Source organism: Trachypithecus francoisi, unplaced genomic scaffold (genome assembly GCF_009764315.1).
Source record: "Trachypithecus francoisi isolate TF-2019V2 unplaced genomic scaffold, Tfra_2.0 Lachesis_group0, whole genome shotgun sequence".
Classification (NCBI taxonomy): Eukaryota; Metazoa; Chordata; class Mammalia; order Primates; family Cercopithecidae; genus Trachypithecus; species Trachypithecus francoisi.
In genome coordinates, this window is record NW_022681453.1 from 16622922 (window position 1) to 16637186 (window position 14265).

Sequence of the window (14265 nt, forward strand, 5' to 3'; positions counted from 1 at the left end):
CTGTAATCCCTGCACTTTGGGAGGCCGAGGTGGGTGGGTCACCTGAGGTCAGGAGTTCAAGACCTCAGGTGTTGTTCAAGACCTCACAGTGGCTCACGTCTGTAATCCCAGCACTTTGGGAGGCCGAGGTGGGCAGATCATGAGGTCAGGAGATCGAGACTACCTTGGCCAACATGGTGAAACCCCGTCTCTACTAAAATACAAAACATTAGCCGTGTGTGGTGGTGCGTGCCTGTAATCCAGGCTACCTGGGAGGCTGAGGCAGGGGACTCACTTGAATCTGGGAGGCAGAGGTTGCAGTGAGCTGAGATTGCGCCACTGCACTCCAGACTGACGACAAAGCAAGACTCCATCTCAACAAAACAAAACTAAACAAAAAAACAAAAATTAGCTGGGTGTGGTGGCATGTGCTGGTAGTCCACCTACTTGGGAGGCTGAGGCAGGAGAATCGCTTAAACCCAACAGGCAGAGATTGCAGTGAGCCAAGATAGCACCACTGCACTCTAGCCTGGGAAACAGAGTGAGACTCTATTAAAAAAAAAAAAATGACCTATTTAATACGTGGTGTTGGAATTAAAAATAATCAAATTAGGCCTGGTGTGATGGCTCATGCATGTAATCCCATCCCAGCACTTTGGGGGGTGGAGGCTGGTAGATCATCTGAGGTCAGGAGTTTAAGACCAGCCTGGCCAACACAGGTAAACCCTGTGTCTACTAAAAATACGAAAATTAGTCAGGCATGTTGGCACACACTTGTAATCCCAGCTACTTGGGAGGCTGAGGCAGGAGAATTGCTTGAACCTGGGAGGCAGAGGTTGCAGTGAGCCAGGATCGTGCCATTACACTCCAGCCTGGGTGATAAGAGCAAAACTCCATCTCAAAAGAAAAAAAAAATTATCAGGCCGGGCGCGGTGGCTCAAGCCTGTAATCCCAGCACTTTGGGAGGCCGAGACGGGCGGATCACGAGGTCAGGAGATCGAGACCATCCTGGCTAATACGGTGAAACCCCGTCTCTACTAAAAAATACAAAAAACTAGCCGGGCGTCAAGGCGGGCGTCTGTAGTCCCAGCTACTCGGGAGGCTGAGGCAGGAGAATGGCGTAAAACCCGGGAGGCGGAGCTTGCAGTGAGCTGAGATCCGGCCACTGCACTCCAGCCTGGGCGGCAGAGCAAGACTCCGTCTCAGAAAAAAAAAAAAAAGAAAAGAAAAAAAAATTATCAAATTAGAAAAAATAAATCTGAATCCCATCTCCTACCAAACACATATTCTGGGTAGGTTAAAGAACCCAATTTGAAAAAATAGGAATATAAAGTATTAGCATTTTGACTGGTGCAGTGAGTTATCCCAGCACTTTGGGAGACCAAAGCAGGAGGATTGCTTGAGCCTAGAAGTTTGAGACGAGCCTGGGAAACGTAGCAAAACCCCATCTCTTCCAAAAATATAAAAATTAGCCAGGCAGGGTGGCACGCCACTGTAGTTCCAGCTATTTGGGAGGCTGAGGCAGGATTGCTTTTTTTTTTGAGACAGAGATAGAGTCTCACTCTTTCACCCAGGCTGGAGTGCAGGAGTAGGATCTTGGCTCACTGCAACCTCTGCCTCCCAGGTTCAAGTGATTCTCCTGTTACAGCCCCCCAGGTAACCAGGATTCCAGGCGTGTGCCACCATACCTGGCTAATTTTTGTATGTTTTGGTAAAGATGTGATTTCACCATGTTGGCCAGGCTGATCTTGAACTCCTCACCTCAGGTGATCTTCCCTCCTCAACCTCCCAAAGTGCTGGAATTACAGGCGTGAGCCACTGTGCCCGGCTGAGGCAGTATCACTTTAACCTAGGAGGCAGAGTTTTCAGTGAGCCAAGATAGCGCCACTGCACTCCAGCCTAGGTGACAGAGCGTCACCTAGGGTCTTTTGAGACAGGGTCTTGCTCTGTCACCTACCCTTGTCTCCTAGGCTAGGCCTCAGAAAAAAATTAAATAAATCAATACGTAAAATATTAGCATTTTGTACATATCTTTCAGGGCCCTTTCAATGAGTTAACATACATATTTATATATACACCTATACACATACACACACTTACACAAACTGTTTTCATTGAGAAAAGGCTATATTGTAAATACTAGTTTGCTTTTTTCACTCAATAGAGGCTGCTATTATTTTCCTAATTTCACAAATGAGCAAACTAAGTCACAGAGAGATAAGGTTCCCTGCCCAAGGTCACATGGATAGGAAGATGTGGAGTTGGGATTCTCTTTAAAGCATTATTTTAACTTTATTTTTTTGAGACAAGGTCTTGCTCTGTCACCTAGCTGGAGTGCGGTGGCACAATCTCGGCTCACTGCAACCTCCACTTCCTGAGCTGAAGCCATTCTCCCATCTCAGCCTCCCTAGTAGCTGGGACTACAGGTGTGCACCATCATGCTTGGTTAATTTTTTTTTTTTTTTGAGATGGAGTATTGCTGTTGTCACCCAGGCTGGAGTACAGTGGCATGATCTCGGCTCACTGCAACCTCTGCCTCCCAGGTTCAAGCGATTCTCCTGCCTCAGCCTCCTGAGTATGTGGGATTACAAGTACCTGCCACCCCACCTGGCTAATTTTTGTATTTTTAGTAGAGACAGGGTTTCACCATGTTGGCCAGGCTTGTCTCAAACTCCTGACTTCAGGTGAGCCACCCACCTTGTCCTCCCAAGGTGCTGGGATTACAGGCATAAGCCACCATCCCGGCTGAGGTTAATTTTTATATTTTTTGTAGAGATGGGGTTTCCCTATGTTGCCAAGGCTAGCCTTGAACTCCTGAGCTCAAGTGATCCTCCTGTCTTGGTGTCCCAAAGTGCTGGAATTACAGGAATGACCCACTCCCCCAAGCCTCAATTTTGATTAATTAATTATTTTTGAGACAGGGTATCCCTTTGTTGCCCAGGGTGGTCTCGAACTCCTGGACTCAAGCAATCCTCCCACCTCAGCCTCCTGAAGTGCTGGAATTACAGGCATGAGTCACTGTACCCGGTCAAGGGATTCTAATTCTAGCTGTCTGGCTCTAGACTACCCTTTGTTGGTCCGTAAGGCCAAAGCCTGTGATAGAAAGTTTTAGAGGATGTTGAAAAGAAAAATGACATGTTTTGTGCTTAAAATTTTTTTTTTTTTTTTTGAGACAGAGTTTAGCTCTTGTGCCTAGGTTGGAGTGCAATGGTGCCATCTTGGCTCACTGAACCTCTGCCTCCAGGTTCAAGCGATTCTCCTGCTTCAGCCTCCCAAGTAGCTGGGATTACAAGCATGTGCCACCATGCCCGGCTAATTGTGTATTTTTTTTTTTTTTTTTGAGACGGAGTCTGGCTCTGTCACCCAGGCTGGAGTGCAGTGGCCAGATCTCAGCTCACTACAAGCTCCGCCTCCCGGGTTTACGCCATTCTCCTGCCTCAGCCTCCCTAGTAGCTGGGACTACAGGCGCCCACCACCTCGCCTGGCTAGTTTTTTTGTATTTTTTAATGGAGACGGGGTTTCACCGTGTTAGCCAGGATGGTCTCGATCTCCTGACCTCGTGATCCGCCCGTCTCAGCCTCCCAAAGTGCTGGGATTACAGGCTTGAGCCACCGCGCCCGGCCATAATTGTATATTTTTAGTAGAGATGGGGTTTCGCCGTGTTGGCCAGGCTGGTCTTGATCTCCTGAGGTGGCTCACACCCGTAATCTCAGCACTTTGGGAGACTGAGGTGGGTGGATCATCTGAGGTCGAGAGTTTGAGACCAGCCTGGCCAACATGGTGAAAACCCATCTGTACTAAAAATAAGAAAAATTAGCCAGGCATGGTGGCAGGCACCTATAATCCCAGCAACTCAGGAGGCTGAGGCAGGAGAATCGCTTGAACCTAGGAGATGGAGGCTGCGGTGAGCCAAGATCATGCCATTGCACTCCAGCCTGAGCAACAGGGCGAGACTCTGTCTCAAAAAGAAAAAAAGGAAAAATCCCACCTTCTATCTTGAAAAGAATAAATCTTTTTTTAAAAAGAAAAAGAATAAAAATAAAATGTATTGGACTGGGCACGGTGGCTCATGCCTGTAATCCCAGCACTTTGGGAGGCCAAGGAGGGCAGATTAGCTGAGGTCAGGAGTTTGAGACCAGCCTGGCCAACATGGCGAAACACCATCTCTACTAAAAATACAAAATTAACCAGGCATGGTGGTGCATGCTTGTAGCCCCAGTTACTTGGGAGAATGAGACAGGAGAATCGCCTGAACCCAGGAGGTGGAGGTTGCAGTGAGCCAAGATTGTACCATTGCACTCCAGCCTGGGTGGCAAGAGCAAAACTCTGCCTCAAAAAATAAAAATAAATAAATAAAAAATAAAATGTACCGCACTCCAACATGGGTGACAGAGTGAGAGCCTGTCTCTACAAAAATAAGAAATATTTTAAAGTAGGGAGACTAGTTACAGGACTACTGCTCACATCCAAAGACACACTGAGAGTGGCTTGGACTAGAGCTTCAGGTAGTGGTAAGTGCTAAAGTCAGGACATATCTCAGAGGTATAGCTCATGGGAATTGCTTGTAGACTGAATGTGAAATTTGGAAGAGGAAAACTCACGGAAAACTTGTGATTTGTTTTTTCTGGTGTTTTTTTTTTTGAGATGGAGTCTTGCTCTGTCACCCAGGCTGGAGTGCAGTGGCACAATCTTGGCTCACTGCAACCTCCTGGGTTCAAGCAATTCTCCTGCCTCAGCCTCCCGAGTAGCTGGGATTACAGGTGACCACCACCATGCCCAGTTAATTTTTGTATTTTTAGTAGAGACAGGGTTTTGCTATCTTGGCCAGGCTGGTCTTGAACTCCTGACCTCAGGTGATCTGCCCACCTTGGCCTCCCAAAGTGCTGAGATTACAGGTGTTAGCCACCATGCCTGGCCAAACTTGTGAATTTTTGGCCTGAGTAAATGGAGAGAGATAGTGGTATTGAGCTGGGAAATACTGGGGGAGTGGCAGGTTTGGAGGTAAAGTTGATAATTTTGTTTTATTTAAGACATGTTAAATTTGAGTGCCAATATGACATCCAAATGGAGGTATTGAATGGATAACTGAATATACTGAGTGTGAAGTATAGGAAATTTGGTAGGATTAGAAATGAAAACCTGGAAGTAGGCCCAGCTCGGTGGCTCACGCCTGTAATCCCAGCACTTTGGGAGGCCGAGACGGGCGGATCACGAGGTCAGGAGATCGAGACCATCCTGGCTAACATAGTGAAACCCCGTCTGTACTAAAAATACAAAAAATTAGCCGGGTGCAGTGGCGGGCGCCTGTAGTCCCACCTACACGGGAGGCTGAGGCAGGAGAATGGCGTGAACCCAGGAGGCGGAGCTTGCTGTGAGCTGAGATCTAGCCACTGCACTCCAGCCTGGGCGACAGAGCGAGACTCCGTCTCAAAAAAAAAAAAAAAGAAAAGAAAACCTGGAAGTCATCAGTGTATGGGAGGTCCTAAGGCAAAGAGGTTGAATGAGATCACTGGGGAAGGAGCATAGATGGAAGAGAGGCTGAGGACTGAGTCTACCAACTCTCCTATGCAGCACTCCTCACGGTGATAATTTTTTTTTTTTTTTTGCGACGGAGCCTCGCCGTGTCTCCCAGGCTAGAAGTGCAGTGGCGCAATCTCGGCTCACTGCAAGCTCCGCCTCCCGGGTTCACACCATTCTTCTGCCTCAGCCTCCCCAGTAGCTGGGACTACAGGCGCCTGCCACCACACCTGGCTAAATTTTTTTTGGTATTTTTAGTAGAGATGGGGTTTCACCGTGTTAACCAGGATGGTCTTGATCTCCTGACTTCGTGATCCACCTGCCTCAGCCTCTCAAGGTGCTGGGATTACAGGCGTGAGCCACCACGCCTGGCTCACAGTGATTATTTTTATTTTTATTTTTCTTGTATTTCCATCCAGTGTACTCGCAGTGGTAATTTGATACTTATTGTTGAATTATTCTACTAATTTCTGCATCTCCTATTAGAACAAAGCTCCTTGACCACAGATATTGTGGTCCTCTTCACTCACCATATGTAACAACTTGGTGCCTAGCCTTTAACCAGTCTGAAAGAACAAAGCATTTAAGAAATGTGATTTTGGCTGGGTGCGGTGGCTCACGCCTGTAATCCCAGCACTTTGGGAGGCCAAGGCAGGCAGATCACAAGGTCAGGAGATCGAGACCATCCCAGCTAGCAGGGTGAAACCCTGTCTCTACTAAAAATACAAAAAAAATTAGCCAGGCGTGGTGGCAGATGCCTGTAGTCCCAGCTACTCAGGAGGCTGAGGCAGGAGAATGTCGTGAACCCAGGAGGTGGAGCTTGTGGTGAGCCAAGATCACGCCACTGCTCTCCAGCCTGGATGACAGGGTGAGACTCTGTCTCAAAAAAAAAAAAAAAAAAGAATTGTGATTTGACAGTATCCATTACAATATAAAATGAGCATAGGAGTTGACTGAGCAACTCCTTTATTTCCATTTCTAGAAATAAAATATAAAACGTGTTCACAACTATGCAAAAAGAACTACAGGCTGTGGCTCACACCTATAATCCCACCACTTTGAGGGGTTAAGGCAGGAGAATTGCTTGAGCCCAGCAGTTTGAGACGAGCCTGGGCAATATAATGGGACCCCATATCTATTTTTTTTTTTGTTTTTTGAGACGGAGTCTCACTCTGTCGCCCGGGCTGGAGTGCAGTGGCCAGATCTCAGCTCACTGCAAGCTCCGCCTCCCCGGGTTCACGCCATTCTCCTGCCTCAGCCTCCCGAGTAGCTGGGACTACAGGCGCCCGCCACCTCGCCCGGCTAGTGTTTTGTATTTTTTAGTAGAGACGAGGTTTCACAGTGTTAGCCAGGATGTTCTCGATCTCCTGACCTCGTGATCCGCCCATCTCGGCCTCCCAAAGTGCTGGGATTACAGGCTTGAGCCACCGCGCCCGGCCGGGACCCCATATCTATTAAAAAAAATTCTCCAGGCATGATGGTGCATGCCTATAATAGTCCTAGCTACTTGGGAGGCTGAGACAGGAGAATCACTTGAGCCAAGGAGATTGAGGCTGCAGTGATTGCACCACTGCACTCCAGTCTGGGTGACAGAGGGAGACTACATCTCAAAAGAAAAAAGAGGGCCAGGCGCGGTGGCTCACACCTGTAATTACAATACTTTGGGAGGCCGAGGTGGGTGGATCACCTGAGGTTGGGAGTTTGAGACCAGCCTGACCAACATGGAAAAACCCTATCTCTACTAAAAAGACAAAATTAGCTGGGCATGGTGGCATATGCCTGTAATGCCAGTACACCGAAGGCTGAGGCAGGAGAATCGCTTGAACCCGGCAGGCAGAGGTTGTGGTGAACTGAGATCACGCCATTGTACTCCAGCCTGGGCAACAAAAGCGAAACTCTGTCTCAAAAAATAAAAAATAAAAAAAAGGACTACATCTGAGGGTGTTCACTGTAACACTCTTTATAATTGTGAAAAATTGGAAACAGATAGGCAGGCTCAGTGGCTCACACCTGTAATCCCAGCACTGGGAGGCCAAGGCGGGTGGATCACAATGTCAGGAGTCTGAGACCAGCCTGCCCAATATGCGGAAACGCCATCTCTACTAAAAATACAAAAATTAGCCAGGCATGGTGGCATGCACCTGTAGTCCCAGCTACTCAGGAGGCTGAGGCAGGAGAATTGCTTGAACCTGGGTGGCAGAGCTTGCAGTGAGCTGAGATCGCACCACTGCACTCCAGCCTGGCTGACAGAGTGAGACTCCTTCATCTCAAAACAAAACAAAACAAAATTGGAAACAGATGACTTGCAATTGGAGACTGCTCAAATACGATACATTTACACTGTTACAAACTCAGAAGGGTTACAGCACTGTCCAAAGGGCAGGCTCCGGATTCAGATGGCTGGGGTTAGAATTTTAGCTTGGACTGACACGGTGGCTCATGCCTGTAATCCCAGCACTTTGGGAAGCAAAGGTTGGTGGATCACTTTAGATCAGGAGTTCGAGACTAGTCTGGCAAACATGGTGAATCCCCGTCTCTACTAAAAATACAAAAATTAGCCAGGCATGGTGGTGAGTGCCTGTAATCCCAGCTACATAGGAGGCTGAGGCAGGAGAATCGCTGGAACCCGGTAGGTCGAGGTTGCAGTCAGCCATGATTGTGCCACTACACTCCAACCTGGGCAACAGAGCTAGATGCTGTCTCAAAAAAAAAAAAAAAAAAGAATTTTAGTTTGATCACTTCTTTGTGAAATGGGGATAATAATAGCACCTTCTACTAAGTGAAAAAAGCAGCAGAATGATATTTGCAATAGCCTGTTACTAATGAAAAGCTTTGTGTAAATGTGTGTGTGGATAGTTACAAATAGAGACATCTACTGAATTTATTTATTTATTTATTTATTTAATTTTTTTGAGACAGAGTCTCGTTCTGTCACCCAGGCTGGAGTGCAGTGGAGCGATCTCAGCTCACTGCAACCTCTGCCTCCTGAGTTCAAGCAATTCTCCTGCCTCAGCCTCCTAAGTAGCTGGGATTACAGGCGTGTGCCACCATGGCTGACTAATTTTTGTATTTTTAATAGAGACAGGGTTGCACTATGTTGGTCAGGCTAGTCTTGAACTCCTGACCTCATGATCCATCTGCCTCGGCCTCCCAAAGTGCTGGGCTTACAGGCATTAGCCACTGCACCTGGCCTACAGGTACTGTATTTAGATGCATAGAAAGGGTCCTGGAAGGATGTACACCAAACTCTGGACAGTGGCAACAATCCCAAATAGGAGAAAAGAGAGGTGGAGTATATTAACAGGAGTATTCACAAGCTGCTATCAGTATTCTTGTATTACATTTTTACAACTTCATGTTATCATTACATTAGTTGCATAATTAAATTCAATAAAAACAAAGATGAATAAGATGAGAGATGTATAGATATATGCAATATGTGCTATGTGACAGATATTTTCCAAAAATGGCCACACCAACCTGTATCTCATTTTATATGCTTTGCTATAATGCAGTGTTGGTGTTTCTCCCTTGACAGTGGAGCTACATTCCCTCCCCTTGAACCTGAGAGGATCTTTGTAACTGCTTTGACTAATAAAATGTGGCAGAAGTAATGCTGTGTGACTTTGAAGGTTAGGCCACAAATGGCAACATGGCTTCCACTTGGCTCTCACTCTCCTAAGACCCTTGCCATTGGCCAGGCACAGTGGCTCACACCTGTTATCCCAGAATTTTGGGAAGCTGAGACAGGCAAATCACTTGAGACCAGGGGTTCGAGACCAGCCTGGCCAACATGGTGAAACCCCATTTCTTTTTTTTTTTTTTTTGAGATGGCATCTTGCTCTGTCACCCAGGCTGGAGTGCAGTGGCATGAGTGGCATGATCTGGGCTCACTGCAACCTCCACCTCCCAGGTTCAAGCAATTCTCCTGCCTCAGCCTCCTGAGTAGCTGGGATTACAGGCGCCCACCACCAAGTCCGGCTAATTTTTGTGTTTTTTAGTAGAGACAGGGTTTCACCATGTTGGGCAGGCTGGTTTCGAACTTCCGACCTCAGGCGATCTTCCTGCCTCAGCCTCCCAAAGTGCTGGGATTACAGGTGTGAGCCACCGCGCCTGGTGGTGAAACCCCATTTCTGCTAAAAATACAAAAATTGGCTGGGAGCAGTGGCTCACATCTGTAATCCCAGCACTTCGGGAGGCCGAGGCGGGCGGATCACTTCAGGTCAGGAGTTCAAGACCAGCCTGGCCAACATGGAGAAACGTCGTCTCTACTAAAAACACAAAATTAGCCAGGCATGGTGGCATATGCCTATAATCCAAGCTACTCGGGAGGCTCAGGTAGGAGAATCGCTTGAATCTGGAAGGCGGAGGTTGTGGTGAGCCAAGATCGCGCCATTGCACTCTAGCCTGGGCAACAAGAGCAAAACTCCATCTCAAAGAAAAAAAATAGAAAGAATAGCTGAACATGGCGGTGCGTGCCTGTCATCCTGTCATCTCAGCTACTGTGGAGGCTGAGGCACAAGAATCACTTGAACCCAGGAGGTTGCAGTGAGTTGAGATCGTGTGGCTGCATTCCAGCCTGGGTGATAGAGTGAGACTCTGTCTCAAAAAGAAAAGAAAAAAAAGACCTTTGTCCTTCAAACCCAGCCACCACGTTACCAGGAAGCACAGGCCACATGGAGAGATCATGCATGTGTATGTTCTGGCTGACAGCCCCAGCTAGGCCCCCAGCTGACATCACTCACCAAAAGTGTAAGTAAACAACTTTGCCTATGATTCCACTCCTCAGTCTTTGAGTCTTCTTGCTGAGGCTCTCTCAGCTGTGGAGCTGAGATAAACCATTCCCACTGTGGCTTGTCTGGATTCCTGTCCCAAATAAACCATGAGAGACTTTGTATATTTTATACGTATTCATATTTTATTTATTTATTTATTTATTTATTTATTTTTCCTGAGACGGAGTCTTGCTCTGTCGCCCAGGCTGGAGTGCAGTGGCCGGATCTCAGCTCACTGCAAGCTCCGCCTCCCGAGTTTACGCCATTCTCCTGCCTCAGCCTCCCGAGTAGCTGGGACTATAGGCACCCGCCACCTCGCCCAGCTAGTTTTTTGTATTTTTTAGTAGAGACGGGGTTTCACCGTGTTAGCCAGAATGGTCTCGATCTGACCTCGTGATCCGCCTGTCTCGGCTCCCAAAGTGCTGGGATTACAGGCTTGAGCCACAGCGCCTGGCCTTTTTTTTTTTTTTTTTTTTTTTTTTTTTTTTTGAGACAAGAGTCTCGCTCTGTCCCCCAGGCTGGAGTGCAGTGGCGCGATCTCGGCTCACTGCAAGCTCCGCCTCCCGGGTTCACGCCATTATTTTTTCTTTTCTGAGATGGAGCTACTCTGTTGCCCAGGCTGGAGTGCAGTAGTGCCATCTTGGCTCGCTGTAACCTCCACCTTCCGGGTTCAAGTTATTGTTCCTGCCCCAGCCTCCCGAGTAGTTGGAATGACAGGCATGTACTACCATGCCCGGCTAATTTTTGTATTTTTTGGTAGAGACAGGGTTTTGCCATGTTGTCAGGCTGATCTGCAACTCTTGACCTCAGGTGATCCGCCCACCTCCGCCTCCCAAAGTGTTGGGATTACAATAGGTGTGAGCCACCATGCCTGGCCCCTATCCTATTCTTATCACTTGAGTATATGCCAAATACCTTTCCTTGTCAATAGGTGCCTTAGTACAGCATTTTTTTTTTTTTTCCTTTTTTTGGAAGACAGGTTCAGGCTGTGTCCCCCAGGCTCGAGTGCAGTGGCCCGATCTCTTGCTCACTGCAGCTTCCACCTCCTGGGTCTTAAGTGATCCTCCCACCTCAGCCTCCTAAGTAGGTATATAAGCACATCCAGCTAACTTGTATTTTTTGTAGAGATGGGGTTTCACCATGTTGCCCAGGCTGGTCTCCAACTCCCAGGCTCAAGTGATCCACCTGCCTCGGCCTCCCAAAGCCACGCCTGGCCAAAACATTTTTTTTTTTTTTTTTGTAGACATGGAATCTATGTTTCCAAGCTGGTCTCCAACTCCTGGGCTCACGCGATCCTCTCACCTTGGCTTCCCAAAGTGCTGGGATTACAGGCTTGAGCCACCATACCCCGCCACCCAGTATGATTTATTTTATTTATTTTTGGTAAAGTGAAAGCAAGTTTATTAAAGAAGTAAATAAACAAAGGAGGCCAGGAGCGGTGGCTCACGCCTGTAATCCCAGCACTTTGGGGGGCCGAGGAGGGCGGATCACGAGGTCAAGAGATCCAGACCATCCTGGTCAACATGGTAAAACCCTGTCTCTACTAAATATACAAAAATTACCATCCGGGTAGACACGGTGAAACCCTGTCTCTACTAAAAATACACAAAAAAATTAGCCGGGCGTAGTGGCGGGCGCCAGTAGTCCCAGCTACTGAGGAGGCTGAGGCAGGAGAATGACGTGAATCCGGGAGGCGGAGCTTGCAGTGAGCCGAGATCGCGCCACTGCACTCCAGCCTGAGCGAGAGAGCGAGACTTGGTCTCAAAAAAAAAAAAAAAAAAAAAAAAAAAAAAATTAGCTGGGCGCGGTGGTGCGCGCCTGTAGTCCCAGCTACTTGGCTGACTGAGGCAGGAAAATCACTTGAACCTGGGAGGCGGAGGTTGCAGTGAGCTGAGATAGCGGCTCTTTCGCTGCACTCCAGCCTGGGCGACAGAGCAAGACTCCGCCTCAAAAAAAAAAAAAAAAAAAAAAAAAAAAAGGAATTGCTACTCCATAGGCAGAGCAGTCCACCCGGCATTTTTTTTTTTTTTTTTTTTTGAGACGGAGTCTTAAACTCTGTCGCCCGGGTTGGAGTGCAGGGCGCGATCTCGGCTCACTGCAACCTCCGCCTGCTGGGTTCAAGCAATTCTCCTGCCTCAGCCTCCCGAGTAGCTGGGACTACAGGCGCCTGCCACCATGCCCAGCTAATTTTTTGTATTTTTAGTAAAGCTGAGGTTTCACCATGCTGGTGTGGCTAGTCTCGAACTCCTGAGCTCGTGATCTGCCCTCTTCGGCCTCCCAAAGTGCTGGGATTACAGGTGTGAGCCACTGCGCCCGGCCACCCGGCATGATTTTTAATGGCTTTCTACATTGTATGGTTTGTTATTGTTTTGAGACAGGGTCTACTATCATCGATGCTGGACTGCAGTTGTGCGATCTCGGCGCACTGCAGCCTCGACCTCCTCGGCTCAAGCAATCCTGTATCACCTCAGCCCCCTGAGTAGCTGGGACGCACAGGCGTGTGCCACCTCGCCCAACTAATTTTTAGTTTTTTTTTTTTTTTTTTGTAGAAAGAAGGAGGGGTCTCACTACATCAAATTCTTGGGCTCAAGCGATCCTCCCGCCTTGGCGTCCCAAAGTGCAGGGAATGCAGGCATGAGCCACAGCGACCGGACAGCACAGGTGTCTTGAATGCGTATATACGCGACTCCAGTATGGTTGGAAATGATTTGATTTGTTGTCTATGGAATTGCACACCCTGGAGCCTTCCTAACATCAGCGGCTTCACATTGGCATTTCCACTGTGGTGCAGCAACAGTCTGAGTGACCCTCCGTCTCTAGCCACAGCATTTGACAACCGGTCCCAGAAGGTACCTGGAAGTCATGATGACAACTCCTATACTGTGAAAAGAAACTGGAAGCAAGGCAGTTAAGATGCAATCTTGCACGGTGACGGTAAGTCGAACTGGGCGGCGAACGAGGCCGCGGCGGGGGAAGCGAAAGCGTGGTGTGGTTGCGGCTCTGGGGCCATCCGGCGACCGCCTCGGGGTGTAGGCAGAAATTCCCGGCCCAGCTCCCCTCAGACCAGATAGCGGCCGGGAAACAATGGTTCTTTAGACACTCCACCGACGCCAGGATGTCTTCTCCGTGCCCGATTCCGGAGTACACAGTGAAATGACAAGGCGATGAGAAACGCGTTGGTTAAAAACATCTCAACGGGAGACGCTGGTAGGCGAATGGTGGCTCCAGACGCGGTCGGCACCTGCCGTACCCTAGTCAGACTATGGGTCAGAGCGCTAAATTGCAAGGAGGCGGCGCTAAAGAGGCCCTCTAACCAGGAGCCAGTCGCGACCTGAGCGACCGTGGGTCGACCCCGATCCGGAAGTGACGCAACGGCGCCAAGCACTTCCGGAGCTGCGGGGACGACTCTTCTGGAGGAAGCAGCACGGGCTTGACCGGCGTCGGCCCGCCGCCTCTGCCGCGGCTTCTCCCCAGTCCGGTCCCTCTGGCCCGACCTGACCCGGTCTGGCTCGTCCGGGCTCAGCGGCCGCAAGGCCGCAGCTCCCGGTAAGTGCGCAGCGCACGTCGCGGCGCGGCCTTGTTTACCTTGGCGGGCAGCTGGGGGGGCCTCTCCGCCAGCCTCCCCGGCCGGGCCGGGACTCCGCCTCCGCCGTCGCCCGGGAGGCCCGGGCCCTCCCGCTGCCGGTTCGCTGTCCGAGCATTACCCGCGGTCAGCGGAGGGACGGCCGGGCGCCCAGCGTTGTGTCTGCCTTTTTTCCTCCCGCCGTCTTCTCAGCTCGCGGAAAGGTCAGAGGCCACCGCTTCTGACCAACCAGCGCCGGCACATCTAGGCCCTCCCTGTCTGGCGCGGCGGGGAAACGCACGGCCTCGGGGCTCCCCACTCGAGTCCTGTTTGGGAGCTATCGCAGCGCTGCCCGCGCGGTTTAACGCCCGCCTATGGAGGGTATCCCCAGTTCGTGGGCTCCGCGTCCGCGCGAATATCCCGGAGCCCGCG

General features: G+C 49.4%; 1 protein-coding gene and 1 pseudogene across 9 annotated transcripts in view; one reads left to right on the forward strand and one right to left on the reverse strand.

The window, feature by feature from the left end:
* Positions 1-12824: 12824 nt before the first annotated feature.
* On the reverse strand, positions 12825-14054 carry LOC117081123 (annotated as a pseudogene).
* ARIH2 (ariadne RBR E3 ubiquitin protein ligase 2) overlaps positions 13677-14265 on the forward strand; it is a 70320-nt gene continuing 69731 nt past the window's right edge. For 7 of the 9 annotated variants that reach the window (XM_033206720.1, XM_033206744.1, XM_033206681.1 and 4 more), the window contains exon 1: positions 13677-13817. The gene's annotated coding sequence lies outside the window, so the exon portion shown is untranslated. The remainder of the gene's footprint in view (positions 13818-14265) is intronic. The other 2 variants (XM_033206737.1, XM_033206689.1) reach the window with 2 other exon arrangements.